The 19,871-nt window shown below is 39.3% G+C and overlaps 1 protein-coding gene and 1 long non-coding RNA gene across 17 annotated transcripts in view; one reads left to right on the top strand and one right to left on the bottom strand.

Moving 5' to 3' along the window:
• Positions 1-19,871, bottom strand: part of LOC101286051 (1-acyl-sn-glycerol-3-phosphate acyltransferase delta) — a 1,414,616-nt gene that overhangs the window by 617,995 nt on the left and 776,750 nt on the right. The window lies entirely within an intron of this gene.
• Positions 1-19,871, top strand: part of LOC125960625 (uncharacterized) — a 42,402-nt gene that overhangs the window by 21,709 nt on the left and 822 nt on the right. The window contains exons 2-3 of the long non-coding RNA XR_007470480.1: positions 1,102-1,211; positions 13,124-13,286. This is a non-coding gene — a long non-coding RNA (uncharacterized LOC125960625). The remainder of the gene's footprint in view (positions 1-1,101; positions 1,212-13,123; positions 13,287-19,871) is intronic.

Below are 19,871 nucleotides of genomic sequence, written 5' to 3'. Positions count from 1 at the left end.
GGCCTAGACTCTGGGAGGGGGAGAGGTATTTAGAGATGTCCACTGAGACTGGGTGGACAGGCCTTCCACAGCTGGAGACCAGCATGAGTTAGGCAGGGATTCTGAGATCAGGTGGTGGCAGTTACAAATAGCTTCTAGAAGTAGCTGTTAGTTACCTTTCCTGTATTACTTCTATTATCTCTAAGCATTCGGTCAAGTCTTGTAAGAGTTAGAACTTGCTTCTTTTAGCTATGATGTGAGAAAACCGGGAAGCAGCCATCACCAACACCCAAGCTGGGGTCATCTGAGCTGGTCACCAGTAAAAACACCATGATGCCCAGAAGAGCAGCAGTTATAATCAAGAGTGGCAGAGGCCACAACATGACAACAAGATGGAGTGGAAGAACCCAACGCGTTTGTTTTTGAGCGTGCATGTGGCAGAGCCCTGGAAAATTGTGGCATCGTTTCCACCAAGCCTAAAAGAAGTTTGTGTCCTAGTGATTTGGAATAAAAATAAAACGTATGCTAATTGTATTGCCATGAGTAAATGATCAAGAAAAACAGGGGTGCATACATATTATTTTTAAATACTCTTAAACATGGTGAGATTTTTACAAGTGATAAAAATATACAATCATATAGCTTTGTTTTGGGCGAGAAAGGAGTAAACGGGGTCCAAATACAGCAATTTATGTATGTTACACATTGGGAAAAGTACGCTGAGTCAGAGGCTCACATGCTGATGATGAAGTGTGTCCACAGGTGCATGTAAACCCCGGGGAGATGCTGTGGAAGGGCCGGTGCACTCTCAAATTTAATGTGGTCCTAACAGAGATGAGTAGAGAGACCCAGTGACTCCCCCCAACCCCCGCCAACTTTCCTCCTAGGTGTCTGCACCCTGAACATAAATCCCTCTCAGGGACTTCCCCAGAAGTCTGTCTTATTTTGTTCTAAGCACTGCTGATTCATTTGGGGAACCTAACTCTAAATCCCAGTGAGTGGATCTACAAGACAGCAGGGACATCATCACTTCAGTTTTCTAGTAGAGCTTTTACTTCCCGTCAAGTTATTTCACTCCATTCACTCCAAACTCAACTCCATTCCCCACCTCTCTGTCTCCAGGGTCTTAGAACAATCACTTCTTTCAGAAGAGGACACTGCCAACCAGGAAAGCAGACGGCAGTCAGAACTTGCCTTTACGGCAGAAAATGAAGTGACATCTATGATCTATGGTGGGTATGTTTCAATCCATTCTCAATATATATCCCAAAGGAGATTTCACTCTTGCTACAAAGTAAGAAATAACAACAACAATCACCACTGTAATAGGACATATTGTGAGGGGCATTCTTTTAAAAGCCTCTAAAATGCTACTGGGAGAGTTTTACGGCTGCACCAAGTCAGAACTCAGCCATGTTTAAAAACAAGGGGAGACGGTGGGATGGTGGTGGTCCCAGGAGGGCCACAGCTCAGCATTTGCTTTGCTGTTTCTCTTTTGTTGACAGTATCACAACTGAGTTCATGGATGCCTGAGGAAACACCAGGCACAGCTTGAGCTGTTCAAAACAATCTTACTAGAAAAGTGACTTTTCTTTTAAAACCAAAAAGCACTTTTTGTAATAATAGGTTAAAGCTAAGACACCAGTGAACACTGCCAGTTTCTGTTTACTTCCTCCAATTTCCTATTGCTCTGGGTATGAGTGAAAATTGGATATCAAAGATAAGCACTAGGGTTATTTTGCTGGATACCTATTCTCCTAAACATGAGGCTTCGAGGTCTTAGGAGCTTGAGTAATTCTTCAGAAACTACGGAAAGCTTGCTCTCAGAATGTCCTCCAAGAATCAGCCCCTTTGCCCAACACATCTAAGCACTAAGATATTCCTACTGAATTTTCAAGGACTCCAAATTGCAGCCAAACCACCTGATGGCTTAGGGCAGGGCATGCGCATCTGCAGGGGAAGAGACAGAGACATCTTTACTCCGACATAATCTGGGGTTTTCAGAGGTCAAAACCTTAAAGTGTGTGAGCCACCTATGGAGAAAACAGTTAGATCTAATTATAGCTCTTAATAGAGAGAACTGGCTGTTTTCAAAAAAAGCAAATATGTAGGTTAAGAGCACTGTTAAACCTTGAGAGATTGATGCCATCGCAGGCTTTTAAGAGCAATGTCCTTGTTTTGTCCTTATTTAGATTTCTTACAAATATTCTTGTGTAGTCTTCTTGGAAGTGGATGGTTTACAAATTCCCAATATACTTTCTGTATATCCCAATAGACTCTTGGATGACCTCTAACTATATCCAGTAAAGGAGCAAACATTCTGAAGTTTGAAATAAGGCAAACAATCTCCAACGTTGTTATTATAAATCCTCATCTTTTCTAAGTGCTTTTCTCTTACTATTCTTAAAATAATGGTAATTTATTGTGATGAAACTGGTCATTAGTTAAAGGCTCTAGAGAACATATCTAATGACAGAAACCAACAATTTATTTTAAATGTGCTTAATGAGGAATTTTTTCTATATTCCCCTTTTATAGTGTTAAATCAAAAGCTGCTTTCAGTAAGCTCTGTCAAGCAAAGTTATAGCTAGTCTCAATCACTGGGATTTTATTAAGTAACCTGAAAGCAGAGCAAATACAAAACTGTACTACTGCATCAATGACTGGCTTAGTCAGTCGAAGCACAGAACTTATGAGGTTTGGTCACTGGTTTATACCCCATGTTGTACAGTTGGCTTTGTTCTCATTAGGAAGCAAAATATCCCACAGATGCATTACGTTGATAATAAAGAGGATATGGTTTAAAATAGATACTGGGCTTAAACCTCATATACTGTCTGCATCCTCATAAGATTATCTGTTTCACTGTCGAAGGAATAGGGGCTTACCACGTGTGTGACCTTGGGCAAGTCACTGATCTTGGTTGAGCCCCAGTTTCCATTTATGAAATACATACTATGTAGTCAGCAGGTTCTGTGAGGACTAAATAATAAGATATCTTTAACACACATAGCTTGGTGCTCAGCGAACAATAACTCAACAGAAGTATGACTACAATCACGACCATGACCAACCATGGTCACGGGGCAAGTAAGAAATAATGATTTGGAGTTCAAAAGGATCCAGGTCTTTCTGATTCTGCTACTGTGCTTATTCTGAGACTTCTCAGGACACCTCATGCCTTTCTCCTCAAAGCTGTTTGTGCTCTCCTAGAAAGAACTGTGTAAGTCATCTCTGCATTGGCCAACTTTTTAGCACACTGCTTGGCACAAAGAAGAACACAATAAATTTGTTTTGAATGAACAAGCATATTGAGTCAAAGCCATCTTTGTCGTGGAGCCCACTGCCATCCTGGCTAAGCCCAGCACGCCGCTGCTTTTATGTTCTAAAAGGAGGGGTTTTTACTATACTCTCAGATGGAAAGTTCTAAACCCTGGAGGCACTTGTCATACCACCAGCTCTATTCATTAGCTGTACTATTCACCCGGTAAACCTCTCCTCACCATCAGCCCTACCATCAGGTGGTTGGAAATCTTCTGGTGGCCACTGCCTTCAGTGGCTTTCTCATCTACCCCTTCCCTTCAATCAGTCACTGTTCCCATTCAATCTTACTGCTTTCTTAGAACACTATGGTATTCTACCTATCTTGCTTAACTCTAATTCAGACTACAAGTGACTAAAATATTAATCTTCCTCAGTCATAGCTGCAAGAACATTTATACTTTCTCAAAAATTTCAATGGAGTTCCATTTCCTTCTAAACTGCAACCAACCCATCAGGATGAGATCCAAAGCTATGCTCAATATGGCGCCTGCCTTCCTTTCCAAGACTCATTTCTTACTTGTGCTTTGCCTGGACCTTAGCTCATCTCAAATACTTTCTTCTTCCAAATCTTTCTTTGCTCATGTATTTCTCTGTATCTGGAACATGCTCTTCTCAATATCTTCACCCTTGAAATTCTTTCCATTTTTATATTCCAAGTGAAATTAGGCTTTCAGCATGAAACCTTTTCAAATCACCATTCCAAATGGTCACAGTTCTTAGTGATCTCTTGCATGTGCTTATGAGCACATCACTGTCAATGTGTATCTTCCTATATTGTTTTAATCATTTTCTAATTATTATTTACAAGCATTAAAATGATTGTAATATTGGTTAAACATAGCTCGTTATTTATAACTCTATTCATTTAATGCTGACATTATTATTTTTAAAATTTATTTATTTTATTTTATTTTTGGCTGCGTTGCATCTTCGTTGCTGTGCACAGGGTTTCTCTAGTTGCAGCAAACAGGGGCTACTCTTCGTTGTGATGTGCAGGCTTCTCATTGCGGTGGCTTCTCTTGTTGCAGAGCACGGGCTCTAGGCATGTGGGCTTCAGTAGTTGTGGCACACAGGCTCAGTAGTTGTGGCTCACAGGCTCTAGAGGGCAGGCTCAGTAGTTGTGGCGCATGGGCTTAGTTGCTCCACAGCATGTGGGATCTTCCTGGACCAGGGCTCGAACCCGTGTCCCCTGCATTGGCAGGCGGATTCTTAACCACTGCGCCACCAGTGAAGCCCCATAATGCTGACATTATTTTGTTCTGCCCCCAAATCTAATGATGTGCTCATTACACCAAGCCTTTAAAATGGTGAATTTGAAGTAAGTCCAAATTGTGAGGCGGTAGTAGATGTTATCTCAGAGGTTCACACGTCACTCTATGCTATAACCATGATATTTTTTTTTTTTTTTTTTTGCGGTACGCGGGCCTCTCACTGTTGTGGCCTCTCCCGTTGCGGAGCACAGGCTCCGGACGCGCAGGCTCAGCAGCCATGGCTCACGGGCCCAGCCGCTCTACGGCATGTGGGATCCTCCCGGACCGGGGCACGAACCCGTGTCCCCTGCATCAGCAGGCGGACTCTCAACCACTGCGCCACCAGGGAAGCCCAAACCATGATATTTTATACAACACTTGTTTGGTACTTTAAAAAAATTTTTTTATTGTTTTTTTTTTTTTTACATTTAGCTGCCTTCATGACCAGTGGGAAATTTTTTAGTAAAAATAAAGCTGAGAGGAATAAAAGAGAAATGGAAATACAAAGGCTCACATTTAACTGCCACAGCAGGAAAATTCAAAATTGAATTCCAACCCTAGTTATTAAACACCTTGATCAAACCTCCTTCCAACTTTACTGAGCCAGGCAATTTTTCTCTTTTTCCCACTGACTTGGAGTCAGCAAGAGAGAGAGCTGAGTGGCTGGCAAAAGAAAATGAATACACTCTGCAACACTGGTCTCATGAAGCTGGAGCTTGCTAATTGTGGCCTGACCTGCCTGCACTCTGAGGATATTAATAACGCTGAGAGTCCACAACACAAAACTGCTGCATTACCTGGAGACCCAAGTTCCCAGTTCAGCTTCTGAGGTTAATGAGATTGCCCAGCTAATCTTTCCTCATGCTCTTCCCCACCTGTAGTTGGTTGTGGTGCCTACTTGTGCCTCAATAAATATTTGTTAAGCAAATAACTGAATAAATAGATGAGCAAATAAATGAATGAGTAAGGGCACAGTGGGGACAAGGGACAGGGTGTGAGGAAAGGCCTTCTGGACAATCTAAGCACCGAAGGACAAGCAAGAGTTACAGGTGAAGGAACGTGGAAGACCCCTGGAGGGCATTTAGGCAGCTTAGCTGGTGGAAACTGAACGAGTACACTTAAGAGGCTGGAAACTCTTAACTGGGTTAACTCTTAAGTGGGTTGTGAGTAGGAAGGAAAATCCACTGAGCAGTTCTGAAGAGATTAAAGTGGAGATGAAGCAGGGCAGGTATGATGAGACAAGGTAATGGGTGAGGAGGCTATTTTCCTCGGAGATCTGATCCTTAAACCTTTGTCAGCACCACTGGATGGACGCTGGCTGAGTCAAGAAAGTGAAAACTTTGGCCTGTTGAAGGAAACAGAAGTCAAGGTGTACTGAGTCAAAGAGGCAAGTGCAGTAGCTGGTTTCCCAGCTGACAGCTAACAGCCGTGGGCTTCCCTGCAGCCTCTGAGGGTCATGTGGTTTTGAGGGTGAATGAATGTTCAGCCTTATTTGTTGAGTTGCTAATCAATTTAGAGACAGAAAAAAAGGGTAAGACAGGGAACGTGAACTTATATTCTGTTGCTAGTAAGGCCGACTGAAAATCGTAGCTTAGATTTGTGGTCAAAAGAGCTGACCAATCATTTGCCTCAGAATTACACAGCTTGACTTGCTTAGAGAGGTAAGGAGGGAAGGGATGTGCAGAGATGAAGGATACAGAGAACTTCCTGATGACAGACTCTAAGGTCTGGAGGACAAGGGCAAAGGAACAGGAGGGCTGAGGGGGTGAGAACGAAGATCAGATCAGAGCAGCAGAGGCTAAACGTCCCCAAGGGGATGACTCTCCACTACTGATTTCTTCCCACCCCAGTTGTTGGTTATCATTTTTATTTTCAACTCTTACATTGACTGATGCTTTACCTTAAACATATGTTTTTTTTAATTTAAAAATATTTATTTATTTATATTTATTTATTTGGTTGCACCGGGTCTTAGTTGCGAACATATGTTGATTTTTAAGACTTATCTACCTCCTGACCCAGTAACTTGGTCCTATCCTCACCATCCATAATGTAAAATGAAGAAATGAGGGTCTGTGTGGTGTCTCCATCCCTTCCCCCTCACTTCTGAGGTTTCTTCAGCTCCACCATTATTTTTATATTTTCAAGATCTGTAACATTTACCTTTTGTTCTGAAATGGTTATATCTTCCATGCTTTGCCTAAAGGTATATTCTGGAAATTAAGTTAAATAAACACATTCATAATACTAAATTTATGCCAATTGTATTCTCTGGTTGGAATTTAAGGAGGAGTCCCACTCCTATGTTACGAAACATGGGTCATTCAAAGGAGGAAGTTTCCAAAATTCACATCAAATGAATTACTATTTCTTGTACTCAATTAACTACTTTTGTCTTTTTGCTTTATACATGGATAGTTTCCTGCTACAAACTTCTGCTTTTCTTGAGTGTCAAATTGCCTTTCTTTCTTCCTGTTGACAGAATAAACATGTCTTCTCTGTCTGAACACTAAGCTCTTCTAGCTCTTTTACCATTTCATTAATTGATTGTTCTAAAAGAACTCCTTCCTTTTCAGGTCTGCCACCAAGATGTCTTTCTGGAATTTTCTTACTGAATACCCTATCTTCCTTTACCTTGGGTCTCAACTTTATTTCTTTAGGAATAGATTTTTAGGTCATTTTTTTCTCCTCTAGTAATTCTTTTTATTTCCTCTGAATTGCCTGTGCTTTTTTTGTTGTTGATTTCCTTGTCTTTGTTGGAGTCTAGATCACATAATATTTTCAGAAAAGCTGCATGGGAGGTAAAAATTTCTGGATTCTTCACATCTGCATATGTCTTTACTTGCTTACTAGGATGGTTAATTTTATGTATCAACCTGGCTGGGCACCCAGATTAACCACTGTGTCTGGGTGTACCTGTGAGGATGTTTCTGGTTGAGACTGACATTTGCATCTTTGGACTAGATAAAGCATATTGCCCTCTCCAATGCTGGTGGGCCTCATCCAATCTGTTGAGGGACTGAATAGAATAAAAAGGTGGAGGATGGCAGAATCTGTCCCTTTTTGTCTTCCTGCCTACCTGTCTGATCTGGGACATCAGTTTTCTCTTGCCCTTGATCTAAGATTTATACCAGCAGCTCCCCTGGTTCTCAGGCCTTTGTACTCAGACTGGAATTACACCATTGGCAAGCCTGGGTCCCCAGCTTGCAGATGGCAGGTCATGGGGCTTCTGGACCTCTGTAATTGTATGAGCCAATTCCTCCCAAGAAATCAATCTCTCCCTAGTGTGTGTGTATATATATATATATATATATATATATATATATACACACACACACATATATGTATGTATGTATGTATGTATCTATCTATCTATCTATATATATATAGAGAGAGAGAGATTCGCTGAAGAACCTTGACTAGTAGACTTATACACTTAATAAAAACATGGGTAGGATTCCATGTTGAAAGCAAATCCCCCTCCAAATGTTGACAGCATTTCCTGGACTCTAGCATCAGCATCAGTGGACTTCGGTGAGTGTGTGTGTGGGTAGCACTTTGGAGTCAGCCAGCTTCACTTTGCTGTAGGTCGGAGACCTCTCAAGGAGATAGGCTGGATCCTACCCAAGGGCAAGAGGAAGACACTACTCCGAGGCTCCATTTTGATTGCTCTTGGTCAGATGATAAATGCTATTTCCAAGAGCTTCTTTTGCTATTAATTTTGTGATTGATTTTATAACCTTCTAGGGAACAGTGTGAGTTATATTCAGTTTCTCTCTGAGGAGTGTAATTTTAAGTAAAATTTCTATGGTTTTGTTCTTTTTTTTTGCCTTTAGAGACTAAACTGCTTTACTTCATTTTGGAGTGCATTATTTGTGCTGGTTTTTGAAGCATTTCAGTAGTTTAACAGAAACTTCAGTGTGCTTTGACTAAAAATGAGGCAAAAGCTTCAATGGCTTTGCCACTATTTGAGAAAAAAAAGATAAAAGAAGACAAGTGTTGCATGGATTATTCATTGTTAAGGTAATTAACATTGTTACTACTATATACACTTAAACATCATTTCTGCAAAATAACCACACTTGCAGATGTCTAATCCTTACACATACAGACACATAAGTCTATATTTGTACTGAAATTTTGTTCACAATTTATATTTGCTAAGTTATTCTAAATTATAGAATTTATTTTCATATTTTCATCTTTACTTTAGTGCTTAAAATAAAACATTGTACCATTGACTTATTTTTATGTGTGTACATTGGAGATACAGGAAAGGACAATGGTAGAATAAACATAAACAATAAGTAAGTGACATGGAACATGTAAGTGACATGGAACGTGAGCCAGGCCTGTCTGCACAGTTCTGCGTATTTCCTGAGGTTAAGACCACAATGGCCCTTTTAGCACAGATAACTTTAAGAACATAAAGGATTTTCTATGAAACTGAAACACAGAATTCATAATTTGTGAAATATGTGTGAACAACAGTATTTAATCAATTTAACTCTGAATCACCAAGAACCAGTAGAGCAAGTGAGAGTCTTGGGGTCTGATCACAGGTGCACATACCACACCTAGAGGAGTCTTGGTCTCAGAGAACCTGCTGGATCCACAGTCAGTACCTTGTTTACACAGCCTATGTCGTCCACTGCAAATTCTTCTCTGTGTTCTTTCTCTCTCCTCCCACACTGTCAGTTACTTACAGCACAGTCCTATCTTCTAAACCTTCTAAAGCATCTCCTGCTATTTGACAAATAAACTGTACTCTGGAGATTTAGTGAATTCTATTTGATGACAGAAGTACAGTAAAATGGTATGAAATTATTTTGGCAGAGGTTAAAAATATTTTATTCCACATTTTACTACATCCTTCTTCTGCCTGAAGTGATTTTTAAAAATCTAAGAGTTTAATTTAAAATCCAGATTTTTATGTAATTATCGCAAAAATCAGTAGAGCTCTTTTCAAAGAAAGAAGTAGCAGTTCTATAATTTGGACATATGAAATTTAGCATGATTGCAGGGTGGTTCTGATCAGAACCCCTCCTAAGCTTTCAGGACACGGGATGACTCTCACTTGCTGAAAAAAGTATGAACATTTTTCCTCCCTAAAAGCAGGTTTTACCTGACCAGAGGAGATCCTGCCTCTGTGGTCATACATTTCTATACATACTCTGTAATAGAGGGAACATATCATAACTACTTGGTAAGTGAATTAATGAAAGAATAATTCAGTGCTTTAATGACTTTTATCATGGTTATAGATGCCAGTATTTCCTTGGCAATCGTGAAATATTTAAATAATCTTTTCTGTACATTAATAATATAGATTGGTACTGCTATAAGGAGCTATTTTCAGTGAAGAAATCAGTACCAATAATACTTTGCAACTATTCATGCAGCAGTAAAATCATGTACTTCAAAGCAAATTTTATTGAAGTACAGTTGACTTACAATATTATATTAGTTTCAGGTGTACAGCATAGTGATTTGATATTTTTATAGACTGTACACCAGTTATAAAATAAATAAGTCACAGGGATATAATGTACAGCACAGGGAATATAGTCAATAAGATTATAATAACTTTGTGTGGGGTGTGATCTATAAACACATACATATATAAAATTAACTTTCTCTAACTCAGGAGAACATTTCTTTTCATTTGCCCCATTTTCTGAAGGAACCAGAAGATGAGGGAAAACAGGTAAGGGCAGTCCTAGAGAAGAAGCCAAGACTTGTGACCCATGAGCCTGTCCCATCCCATCCCATCCCACCTAGACTGCCCTAGTGAGGAGGTGAAGGAGTCACCCATGACATACAGCTGACACAAGTCCACAGCTGGGAACTGCTGATAGAGTGGGACCATCAGATAGAGTGATTTTAGTTGTACCCACCAAAAATAATTCAGATGAACACAGTCATATAGTCTCCTTGGTCATGTTTTATTTTAGTATCTAAAAGAAGGCTTAAATCTCCTTCCCGTATTCTATAGAAAAGGAAGTGGTGACGCCAGGGGTTGTGTTTTCTTAGCCGTTTCTCTTTCTGAGCTGCTGCACCCAGCTAGATGTCTCACCTCTTGCAAGAGCTTCCTCTGTCCATCTCATGTCACCCAACCCTGGAAAATGTCTCTCTGTTTTCCATGTATTTCAAAACATTGAAAAAATCTACCATTCACAACAGTGTGGCATCATTGCTGATGTAGGGAAATTCAGGAAGAGTAGCAAATAAAGAGTATGGCAATAAATACACATCAATATTGGAATTTAGTATATAATAAAGATGCTGCTTCAACTCAGTGGGAAATGAAGGATTATTCCATAGACAGCATTGAAATAAACAAAAAATAAAGTAATTCATATCTCCATTTCATCTTTAAAAATAAAGCGAATCTAGATGAGACAAAAATTTAAATGTGAAAAAAATCAAAGCACTGAAAGTATTAAAAGAAACAATGAACAAAAGTTTTGTAGTTTTGGAATAGTGCAATCCTTTCTAAGGTGGCACTAAAACCAGAAGCCTTAAAGAAGTAGTATCTGACTACCAAGAAAAGATTTTAAAATTTCCTATGACAATAAAACTAACAAACCAAAAAACCACCCAAAATACCTTCTGGTAGTCTGCTATATTGGTGGTCGCCAAAAAACCCCATGCCTTGTAGAAAGCTGTGCTTGTAGAGCTCCCTCCTCTTGAATCTGGGCAGGGTGTATAACCTATTCTAACCAACAGGATGTGATAGACGTTTCAGACCAAAGCTCCTGCCTTTGCACTCTTGGAAGTCCTGAGCTGCTAAGTTAGAAGTCCAGCTACTCTGCAGGAGATACCAGATCAAGAGATCTTGTGGAGGGGCTACGTGGGAAGGAGAGCCCTATGTCTATCTACATTGAGGAAACCCAAGACACTTAGCTGACACAAGGTCCCAGAACTATGACCCTGGTCAAGCCATTCCAGCCAGCCACCAGCCACCTTAACTTCTTAGCTAGGTATGGTATCACACAGAGAATCACACTATCCTCACTGTGCTCTGTCCGAATGCACAACTCTTAGAATTTTGAGAAGTAAAATTCGTTTTTTTTTAAAGACATGGGATAATTTCTCACGAAGCAGTAGGTGACTGGAACACTCCAGTAGTCAAACAGCAAACTGGGAAGAGTACAAGCAATATATATCGCAAGACTAGTTTCCTAAATATATAAAAAGATCTTAAAATCAATTAGAAAAATGACAACTCAATACAAAAATAAACAAAAAGATTTAAGTAATTCAAAGGACCAAAATATAAGTGGTCAATAATCTTCTGAAAGATGTTCAAGCTCTACTAATTTTTTAAAAAAATGCAATGAGATTCCATTATTTGCCTACTGGATTGGAACATATTTAAAAGCTGAACAATTAACAGAGTGGAGATGATACAGAGCTAGTATTCTCATGTACTGCTTGCTGGGAGCAATTTATCAGTGTTTATAAAAATGCAGTGCATATATTATTTGACCCAGCAATATAATTTCTAACAAGATGTTTTATAACATATTTTACTCAAGGATGCAAACATATATGAAATACTATGAACTGAACGAATGTTTGTCTTCACAAAGAGGAAGGCTTCACTTCCACTGTGATGGTGCTTGGATGTAGGGCCTTTGGGAAGCAATCAGGTTTAGATGAAGTCATGATGGTAGGTCTCCCATGATAGCATTAGTGTCTTTATAAGAAGAGGAAGAGAGATCTGAAAATTTTCTCTCTCTCCCCCTTCTCTCTCTCTATGTGAGGACACAGTGAGAAGGTGGCCATCTGCAAGAAATTCTTGAGAGGGCTTTCACCAGAATTGAATCTGCTGGCACCTTGATCTTGGACTTCCCAGGCTCTATAACTGTGATAAATAAATTTCTGTTTTTCAGGACACCCAGTATATGATATGTTCTTATGGCAGCCAGAGCAGACTAAGACATGAACAAAGATGTTCATTAAGCATTATTTATAATATTTTACATGTTGGAGACTTCCACATATCCATCCATAAGGATCTTATTAAAAAATTACAGCACAGCTATACAATATATTATTGTGTAGCTATTTACAAAAATAAGGTAGAACTTTCCATACTGATTTAGGAGGATATCTAGATGTTAATAAAGTGAAAAAAATCAAGAGGTAGATCAGAATAGACTGTAGGATAATATTTGTCAACATTTATGAAAGAAATACAAGCACACACATATTGCACATTTGTATACACGTATACTTGTGTAACATTTCTAAGTAGACACAAGAAACTATTAATGGTGCTTAGCTCTGAGGACTGGGAGTACTGAACTGGACAATATGGTGTGAGAGGAAACAGACACTTTTCACTCTACACCCATCTGTACATGTTAGTAGTTAACATGGAACTTTTATTAAAAAGAAAAGAAAAAATAGTGAAATCTCCGAAGGCCTTTGTGTCAAGAGCTCCGCCATTCCCCAAGCTCAGAACACAGGAGTACTGTTAACCTTTATCTGTACTTTGAGCTCCCATATGCACATAGAGTCGTGCTGTGTGACATTATGCAAACACCATCCCTCTCTGCTAGGCTGGAGCCGAATCAGGAGGATTTGGAAGAAGGCTGGACTTTCTGGGCGAATAAGAAAAGCACATCCCCCCACTGGCTCCCATTGCTGAGACACACACTAGCAGCCACAGGCTCCACTAACAAGCCGACAAGGGATGCCGTCCTCCGCACCGCAGACTCACCTGTAATAACCTGCCTAAGGAGCGGTGAGGTCGCTAAGGAGCATGTAAGGGACTCTTGGCACTCTGAGCCCAGGTTCTGAGTTCAGATGGGAGGAAATGGATACGTATCATTAACAATTACGTTGTTTCACATGTTCTTTAACCACAGATTAATTTTCCTGAACATGAAAGGTGTTCTGTGGGAGAATATCTTATTATTGGATGTTCAAACAGAATCACACCCACTCACAAGCTTCACTTAGCTATGCTTGTTCTAATATATATATATATAAACATCTTTATTGGAGTATAAATGCTTAACAATGGTGTGTTACTTTCTGCTTTATAAAAAGGGAATCAGCTATACATATACATATATCCCCATATCTCCTCCCTCTTACGTCTCCCTCCCACCCTCCCTATCCCACCCTCTAGGTGGTCACAAAGCACCAAGCTGATCTCGCTGTTCTATGTGGCTGCTTCCCACTAGCTACCTATTTTACATTTGGTAGTGTATCTATGTCCATGCCACTCTCTCACTTCGTCCCAGGTTACCCTTCCCCCTCCCCGTGTCCTCAAGTCCATTCTCTACGTCTGCATCTTTATTCCTGTCCTGCCCCTAGGTTCTTCAGAACCCATTTTTTTTTTTAGATGCCACATATATATGTTAGTATATGGTATTTGTTTTTCTCTTTCTGACTTAACTTCACTCCATATAACAGTCTCTAGGTCCATCCAACTCACTACAAATAACTCAATTTTGTTTCTTTTTATGGCTAATATTCCACTGTATATATGTGCCACATCTTCTTTATCCATTCATCTGTTAATGGACACTTAGGTTGCTTCTATGTCCTGGCTATGGTAAACAGAGCTGCAATGAACATTGTGGTACATGACTCTTTTTGAATTATGGTTTTTTCAGGGTATATGCCCAATAGGGGGATTGCTGGGTCATATGGTAGTTCTATTTTTAGTTTTTTAAGGAACCTCCATACTGTTCTCCATAGTGGCTGTATCAATTTACATTCCCACCAACAGTCAAGAGGGTTCCCTTTTCTCCACACCCTCTCCAGCATTTACTGTTTGTAGATATTCTGATGATGGCCATTCTGACAGGTGTGAGGAGATACCTCATTGTAGTTTTGATTTCCATTTCCCTAATGATTAGTGATGTTGAGCATTCTTTCATATGTTTGTTGGCAACCTATATATCTTCTTTGAAGAAATGTCTATTTAGGTCTTCTGCCCATTTTTGGATTGGGTTGTTTGTTTTTTACAAATTGAGCTGCATGAGCTGCTCCTAAATTTTGGAGGTTAATCCCTTGTCAGTTACTTCATTTGCAAATATTTTCTCCCATTTGGAGGGTTGTCTTTTCATCCTATTTATGGTTTCCTTTGCTGTGCAAAAGATTTAAATTTCATTAGGTCCCATTGTTTAACTTTGGTTTTATTTCCATTTCTCTAGGAGATGGATCAAAAAGGATCCTGCTGTGATTTATGTCATAGAGTGTTCTGCCTATGTTTTCCTCTGAGACTTATATAGTGTCTGGCCTTACATTTAGGTCTTTAAGCAATTTTGAGTTTATTTTTCTGTATGGCATTAAGGAGCGTTCTAATTTCATTCTTTTACATGTAGCTGTCCAGGTTTCCCAGCATCACTTATTGAAGAGGCTGTCTTTTCTCCATGGTATATTCTTGCCTCCTTTATCAAAAATATGGTGACCATATGTGCGTGGGTTTATCTCTGGGCTTTCTATCCTGTTCCACTGATCTATATTTCTGTTTTTGTGCCAGTACCATACTGTCTTGATTACTGTAGCTTTGTAGTATAGTCTGAAGTCCAAGAGCCTGATTCCTCCAGCTCCATTTTTCGTTCTCAAGATTGCTTCAGCTATTTGGGGTATTTTGTGTTTCCACACAAATTGTGAAATTTTTTACTCTAGTTCTGTGAGAATGACATTAGTGGTTTGATAGGGATTGCACTGAATCTGTAGATTGCTTTGGGTAGTATAGTCATTTTGACAACGTTGGTTCTTCCAATCCAAGAACATGGTATATCTCTCTATCTGTTTGTATCATCTTTAATTTCTTTCATCAGTGTCTTATAGTTTTCTGCATACAGGTTTTTTGTCTCCTTAGGTAAGTTTATTCCTAGGTATTTTATTATTTTTGTTGCAGTGGTAAATGGTAGTTTCCTTAGTGTCTCTTTCCGGTTTTTCATCATTAGTGTATAGCAATGCAAAAGATTTCTGTGCATTAATTTTGTATCCTGCTACTTTACCAAATTCATTGATTAGCTCTAGTAGTTTTCTGGTAGCATCTTTAGGATTCTCTACGTATAGATAGTATCATGTCATCTGCAAACACTGACAGCTTTACTTCTTCTCTTCTGATTTGGATTCCTTTTATTTCTTTTTCCTCTCTGACTGCTGTGGCTGAAACTTCCAAAATTATGCTGAATAACAGTGGTGAGAGTGAGCAACCTTGTCTTGTTCCTGACCTTAGTGGAAATGGTTTTAGCTCTTCACCATTGAGAACGATGTTGGCTGTGGGTTTGTCACATATAGCCTTTATTATGTTGAGGTAAGTCCCCTCTATGCCTACTTTCTGAAGGGTTTTTTTTAATCATAAATGGGTGTTGAATTTTGTTGAAAGTTTTTTTGCATCTATTGAGATGATCGTATGGCTTTTCTCCTTCAATTTGTAAATATGGTTTATCACATTGATTGATTTATGTATATAGAAGAAAGCTTGCATTTCCAGGATAAACCCCACTTGATCATGGTGTGTGTTCCTTTTAATGTGCTATTGGATTCTGTCTGCTAGTAGTTTGTTGAGGATTTTTGCATCTATGTTCATCAGTGACGTGGGCCTGTAGCTTTCTTTCTTTGTAACATCTTTGTCTGGTTTTGGTATCAGGGTGATGGTGGCCTTGTAGAATGAGTTGGGGAGTGTTTCTCCCTCTGATACATTTTGGAAAGGTTTGAGAAGGACAGATGTTAGCTCTCCTCTAAATGTTTGATAGAGTTCACCTGTGAAGCCATCTGGTCCTGGGCTTTTGTTTGTTGGAAGATTTTTAGTCACAGTTTCAATTTCAGTGCTTGTGACTGGTCTATTTATATTTTCTATTTCTTCCTGTTTCAGCCTCAGAAGGTTGTGCTTTTCTAAGGATTTGTCCATTTCTTCCAGGTCGTCCATTTTATTGGTATATAGTTGCTTGTAGTAATCTCTCATAATCCTTTGTATTTCTCCAGGGTCAGTTGTTACTTCTCCTTTTTCATTTCTAATTCTATTGATTTGAGTCTTCTCCCTTTTTTTCTTGATGAGTCTGGCTAATGGTTTATCAATTTTGTTTATCTTCTCAAAGAACCAGATTTTAGTTTAATTGATCTTTGCTATCATTTCCTTCTTTTTCATTTATTTCTGATCTGATCTTTGACTTCTTTCCTTCTACTGACTTTGGGGTTTTTTTTTGTTCTTCTTTCTCTAACTGCTTTATGTGTAAGGTTAGGTTGTTTATTTGAGATGTTTCTTGTTTGTTGAGGTAGGATTGTATTCCGATAAACTTCCCTCTTAGAACTGCTTTTGCTGCATCCTATAGGTTTTGGGTCATCATGTTTTCATTGTCATTTGTTTCTAGGTATTTTTTGATTTCCTCTTTGACTTCTTCAAGGATCTCTTGGTTATTTAGTAGTACATTATTAAGCCTCCATGTGTTTTTATTTTTTACAGATTTTTTTCCTGTAACTGATATCTAGTCTCATAGCATTGTGGTCAGAAAAGATACCTGATACGATTTCAATGTTCTTAAATTTACCAAGGCTTGATTGTGACCCAAGATATGATCTATCCTGGAGAATGTCCCATGAGCACTTGAGAAGAAAGTGTATTCTGTTGTTTTTGGATGGAATGTCCTATAAATATCAATTAAATCTATCTGGTGTATTGTCTCATTTAAAGCTTGTGCTTCCTTATTAATTTTCTGTTTGGATGATCTGCCCATTGGTGTAAGTGAGGTGTTAAAGTCCGCCACTATTATTGTGTTACTGTCGATTTCCTCTTTTAGAGCTCTTAGCAGTTACCTTATGTATTGAGGTGCTCCTATGTTGGGTGCATATAAATTTATAATTATTATATCTTCTTCTTGGATTGATTCCTTTATCATTACTTAGTGTCCTTCCCTGTCTCTTGTAACAGTTTTTATTTTAAAGTCTATTTTATCTGATATGAGTATTGTTACTCCAGCTTTATTTTGATTTCCATTTGCATGGAATATCTTTTTCCATCCCCTCACTTTCAGTCTGTATGTGTCCCTAGGTCTGAAGTGGGTCTCTTGTAGACCGCATATATATGAGCCTTGTTTTTGTATCCATTCAGCCAGTCTGTGTCTTTTGGTTACAGCACTTAATCCATTTATATTTAAGGTAGTTATCGATATGTATGTTCCTATTACCATTTTCTTACTTGTTTTGGGTTTGCTATTGTAGGTCTTTTCCTTTTCTTGTGTTTCCTGCCTAGAGAAATTCCTTTAGCATTTGCTGTCAAGCTGGTTTGGTGGTGCTGAATTCTCTTAGCTTTTGCATGTCTGTAAAGGTTTTATTTTCTCTGTGGAATCTGAATGAGATCCTTGCTGGGTAGAGTAATCTTAGTTGTAGGTTTTTCCCTTTCATCACTTTAAATAAGTCCTGCCACTCCCTTCTGGCTTGCAGAGTTTCTGCTGAAAGATCACCTGTTAACCTTATGGAAATTCCCTTGTATGTTATTTGTTGTTTTTCACTGCTGATTTTAATATTTTTTCTTTGTATTTAATTTTTGATAGTTTGATTAATATGTTTCTTGGCATGTTTCTCCTTGGATTTATCCTGTATGGGACTCTTTGCGCTTCCTGGACTTGATTGACTGTTTACTTTCCCATATTAGGGAAGTTTTCAACTATAATCTCTTCAAATATTTTCTCAGTCCCTTTCTTTTTCTCTTCTTCTTCTAGGACCCCTATAATTTGAATGTTGGTGCATTTAATGTTTTCCCAGAGGTCTCTGAGACTGTCCTCAATTCTTTTCATTCTTTTTTGTTTATTCTGCTCTGCAGTAGTTATTTCCACTATTTTATCTTCCAGGTCACTTATCCGTTCTTCTGCCTCAGTTATTCTAGAGAAATTTTAATTTCATTTATTGTGTTGTTCATCATTGTTTGCTTGCTCTTTAGTTCTTCTAGGTCCTTGTTTCCTGTATTTTCTCCACTCTATTTCTAAGATTTTGGATCATCTTTACTATCATTATTCTGAATTCTTTTTCAGGTAGACTGCCTATTTCCTCTTCATTTGTTAGGTCTGGTGGGTTTTTATCTTGCTCCTTCATCTGCTGTGTGTTTCTCTGTCTTCTCATTTTGCTTAACTTACTGTGTTTTGGTGTCTCCTTTTGGCAGGCTGCAGGTTCGTAGTTCCCGTTGTTTATGGTGTCTGTCCCCAGTGGCTAAGGTTAGTTCAGTGAGTTGTGTAGGCTTCCTGGTGGAGGGGACTGGTGCCTGTGTTCTGGTGGATGATGCTGGATCTTGTCTTTCTGGTGGGCAAGACCATGTCCAGTGGTGGATTTTGGGGTGTCTTTGACCTTATTATGATTTTAGGCAGCCCCTCTGCTAATGGGTGGGGTTGTGTTTCGTCTTGCTAGTTGTTTGGCCTAGGGTGTCCAGCACTGTAGCTTGCTGGTCATTGAGTGGAGCTGGGTCTTAGCGTCGAGATGGAGATCTCTGGGAGAGCTTTCACCGTTTGATATTACATGGAAAAGGGAGGTCTCTGGTGGACAAATGTCCTGAGCTTGGCTCTCCCACCTCAGAGGCACAGGCCTGACACCTGGCTGGAGCACCAAGACCCTGTCAGCTACACGGCTCCAAGAGTAGACAAGCAAATCCAAAGAATCACAGAATTTCCTTCAAATTGGTGACCAGCCACAGTATCAATCAGGAGTGGGCAGCCTCTTTCTTCAGTCTCTCTTGGCCTTTTGAGTTCGTGGGCCAGTTTCAGACTTCACCCTGGGCACTCCAGAAGTTTCCAATCAAGTTGCAGGGAGAAGATGGGCTGGGAAGCACTGAGCGTCAGGGTAGCTCAGAGAATCACAGAATCAGGCTGAGGCCCAGCAGAGTCGACAAATTCCCAGAAGCTGTTCTGATGTATTTTTAAGGGCTTGAAAACCAAAGCAGATTTTTAATTTTCTTATCACAAAACACAAGCCTTTATATCAAAGCGTTAGGTTTCTTAATATCTTTTATGTCTTCCCTCGTAAATGTGGGAACTGAATGATCTCTGCTGGCGTGTGTGACGGACCAGATCTAAAACATCGTCAGAGGCAAGCAGACCTTGAAAATCTTGTGGAAGTGGAATGTTTTCATGCTCCACACCACGCTGTGTGTCAAACGGGTATGCGACCAGTTTGTGGATCTAGCAGATGCAAACTTGTATGATTGGGGTGATAGTTTCATTAAGCATTCTCATTTGGAAAATGTTTTGGAATATGTGAATAAATAACAAGGACATGTCCAAACAGACATAGTATCATGATCAAAAACATGAACAGTTACCAGAGAGAGAGAGAGAGAGAGTCACTTCAAAT

This window comes from Orcinus orca, chromosome 12, assembly GCF_937001465.1.
Source record: "Orcinus orca chromosome 12, mOrcOrc1.1, whole genome shotgun sequence".
Classification (NCBI taxonomy): domain Eukaryota; kingdom Metazoa; phylum Chordata; class Mammalia; order Artiodactyla; family Delphinidae; genus Orcinus; species Orcinus orca.
This window is presented reverse-complemented; position numbering and strand designations above follow the sequence as displayed.